Below are 4,060 nucleotides of genomic sequence, written 5' to 3'. Positions count from 1 at the left end.
GGGGCAAAAAAATGGGGAATTTGGGGCAAAAAATTGGGATTTTGGGGCAAGAAATGGGATTTTTGGTAAAAAGATGATGAAAATGAGTAAAAATGGGGAGATTGGGGGGAAATGACCCAAAAATGAGGGAATTTTGGGGTCAAAATGATGAAAAGTGGGTAAAAATGGGGGAAATTGGGGCAAAAAATGGCAAAAATGGGGCAAAAAATGGCGATTTTGGGTCAAAATGGTTGAAAATGAGTAAAAATGGGGAAAATGGGTAAAAATGACCCTAAAAGGAGTTATTTTGGGGGCAAAAAATGGGGATTTTGGGTCAAAATGCTGAAAAATGGATAAAAATGGGGGAAATAGGAAAATGACCCAAAAATGAGGTAATTTTGGGGCAAATTTTGGGGCAAAATTGGCAAAAATGACCCAAAAAATGGGGAATTTTGGGGTAAATAATGGGGAAAAATAGGTAGAAATTGGGACCAGAAAATGACCAATTTGTGTCCAAAAATACCCCCCAAAATGCCCCAAAATCGCCTAAAATCACCCCCAAATTTGCAGAATTTTGCCTGAATTTTCCCTATTTTTCACCTTTTTGCCCAAAATGGTCTTTTTTCACCCCAGAACTGGACCTGATGTCGTTGCTTTGGGCCGAAGAGGATGATGGGAATCCAATATGGCCGACCGCCACCTTCGCCGTCCTCTTCCTCCTCAGTCTCCTCTATGGGGCCGGATTGAGCCTCGTTAAGATACCGCCCCTAATTAATATGCCTAATTAATATGTCTAATTAATATGTCTAATTAATATGTTTAATTAATATGTTAATTTGTGTGCTGATTAATATGCTCATTAAGGGGGAATGGGGCTTCATTATGGCGACGGGGGCTAATTAAGGAGGTAATTAAGTCAGATTGGGGCTCATTAATATGCTAATTAAGGTGGATTGAGACTCATTAAGGACCAATGGGGCTTCATTAGGGGGATGAGGACTCATTAATATGCTAATTAAGGCCCTATGGGGGTTCATTAAGGGGGGAGGGCTAATTAAGGTGTTAATTAAGAGGCTCATTAAAGCCTAATGGGGCTTCATTGGAAGACTGGGGCTCATTAATATGCTAATTTAGTTGCATTGGTGTTTAATTAGGGGGATGGGGACTAATTAAGGAGCTCATTAAGTCCCAGTGGGGCTTAATTAGCGGATGGGGGCTAATTAAGGTGCATTGGGCCGAAGAGGATGATGGGAAACCAATATGGCCGACACAGTCAAGAGGATGCTGGGAATCCAATATGGCCGACTACCAAGAGGATGATGGGAATCCAATATGGCTGACACGGCCCAGATGATGATGGGAATTCAATATGGCCGACAACTCAGAGGATGATGGGAATCCAATATGGCTGACCACCCAGAGGATGATGGGAATCCAACATGGCCGACACAGCCCAGAGGATGATGGGAAACCAATATGGCCGACACAGCCCAGAGGATGATGGGAATCCAACATGGCCGACACAGCCCAGAGGATGATGGGAATCCAATATGGCCGACTACCAAGAGGATGATGGGAAACCAATATGGCCAACCACCAAGAGGATGATGGGAATCCAATATGGCCGACACGGCCCAGAGGATGATGGGAATCCAATATGGCCGACAGCCTAGAGGATGATAGGAATCCAATATGGCCGATCGCCCAGAGGATGCAGGGAATCCAATATGGCCGACTACCAAGAGGATGATGGGAAACCAATATGGCCAACCACCAAGAGGATGATGGGAATCCAATATGGCCGACAGCCCAGAGGATGATAGGAATCCAATATGGCCGATCGCCCAGAGGATGATGGGAATCCAATATGGCCGACACGGCCAAGAGGATGCTGGGAATCCAATATGGCCAACCACCAAGAGGATGACGGGAAACCAATATGGCCGACAGCCATGAGGAAGATTGGAATCCAATATGGCCGACCAGCAAGAGGATGATGGGAATCCAATATGGCTGACACGGCCAAGAGGATGATGGGAATCCAATATGGCCGACTACCAAGAGGATGCTGGGAATCCAATATGGCCGACATGACCAAGAGGATGATGGGAATCCAATATGGCCGACTACCAAGAGGATGATGGGAAACCAATATGGCCAACCACCAAGAGGATGATGGGAAACCAATATGGCCGACACGGCCAAGAGGATGATGGGATTCCAATATGGCTGACCGCCCAGAGGATGATGGGAATCCAACATGGCCGATCGCCCAGAGGATGATGGGAATCCAATATGGCCGACCGCCCAGAGGATGATGGGAATCCAATATGGCCAACTACCAAGAGGATGATGGGAAACCAATATGGCCGACAGCCATGAGGATGATGGGAATTTGGGCAATTTTAGGGGCAAAAATGGGGAATTTTGGGGTGAAAAATGGGGATTTTGGGTTAAAAATGGGGGATTTTGGGGTGAAAATGGCGATTTTTGGGGTGAAAAATGGGGATTTTGGTAAAAAATGGGGAATTTTGGGGTGAAAAATGGGGATTTTGGTAAAAAATGGGGAATTTGAGGGTGAAAAATGGGGATTTTGGTAAAAAATGGGGAATTTTGGGGGAAAAATGGTGGGGATTTTTGGGCGGTTAAAACGAGGAATTTTGGGGGCACTTCACACCCTATCAGTTTGTCGGGTAAAAAAATGGCGGATCTTTGGCTCTTACCGTGACAAACTTGCCCCGGGGAATTTTGGCGTCGTTAAAACATGACCGCGATTTTCGCACCGGCAAAAATGGGGATTTTGGGGTAAAAAGTGCGAATTTTGGCTTTCGGTCAAAAATGGTGATATTTGGCTGCACACAAAAGGTAAAAATGGGGATTCTGGCGTGAAAAATGGGATTTTGCCGTAAAAAATCGGGGGAATTTAAGGATTAAAAATTGTGGATTTTGGAAGGTTAAAATTGGGAATTTGGAGTCAAAAAATGGGGATTTGAGGAGTGGTAAAAATGGGGGAAATTTGGTTAAATAAAATGAGGATGTTTAGGTGCGTGAAAAAATGCGGCGCGATATTTGGTAAAATATAAAAAAATGGGAACCTGATGCGATTAAAAATTGGGCGATTTTGGTTCCAAAAAGGAATAAAAGATGGGGAATTTGGTGTCAAAAATGGGGGGATTTGGTAAAAATGAAAATGGAAATTTGGGTTATAAATGAGGATTTTGGGCTTGTGAAAAAATGGGGATTTCGGTAAAACATGGGAATTTGGGATTTAAAAAATTGTGGATTTGGGAGGGAAAAATGGTCGCGAAAGGTTGGCTCGTCAAAAAATGGTGATTTGGGGTCACAAAGATCGAGGAAATTTGGGGGCTGCGGCAAAAAATTGAGTGAATTTTGGGTTCAAAAAAATGGGATTTGGGTAAAATGGGGATTTTGGGTAAAAAAATGGGGAATCTGGAGTTGAAAAATGCGATTTTTGGGGTGAAAAATAAGATTTGGGTTAAAAAATGGGGATTTTGGGTAAAAATAGTGATTTTTGTTAAAAAAAAGGAATATTTTAACCCAAAAAAACACGAATAAGGACCAATACCAGGAAAAATAGCCAAAAAGCCACAAAATATTGCCTCAAAATTAATAGTAAAAAATCAGTTTTATTGAACCGAAACATCTGGAGCACGCCAAAGTTTGGGTGAATCGTTGGATTTGGAAGAATGAAATACTTTACAATCTATTTTTTGGTGTAGTATGAAAAAGCCCCAAAATTTAAGTGGCAATTTTAAGGGCCAAAAATCTGCGGAGAAATTTGGAGGTGAAAAAATGGGGATTTTGGCAAAAAAGCAAGAAAGGTAAAAATGGGTGTAATTTGGGGTGTCAAAAAGTGGGGAATTTTGTCGAAGGTAAAAATGTATTTTCGCCGGTAAAAACGAGAATTTTGGTTGGAAAAATGGGGATTTGGTAAAAAATGGGAATTTAGGGCGGAAAAAATGGGGATATTAGGGGGCAAAAAGTAAGGAATTGGTAAGGTAAAAAATGGGATTTTGCGTAAAAAAAATGAGGGATTTTGCGGTGAAAAAGGGCGATTTTG

This window comes from Coturnix japonica, unplaced genomic scaffold (assembly GCF_001577835.2).
Source record: "Coturnix japonica isolate 7356 unplaced genomic scaffold, Coturnix japonica 2.1 chrUnrandom469, whole genome shotgun sequence".
NCBI classification, from domain to species: Eukaryota; Metazoa; Chordata; class Aves; order Galliformes; family Phasianidae; genus Coturnix; species Coturnix japonica.
Note: the sequence above shows the minus strand (reverse complement) of the source record.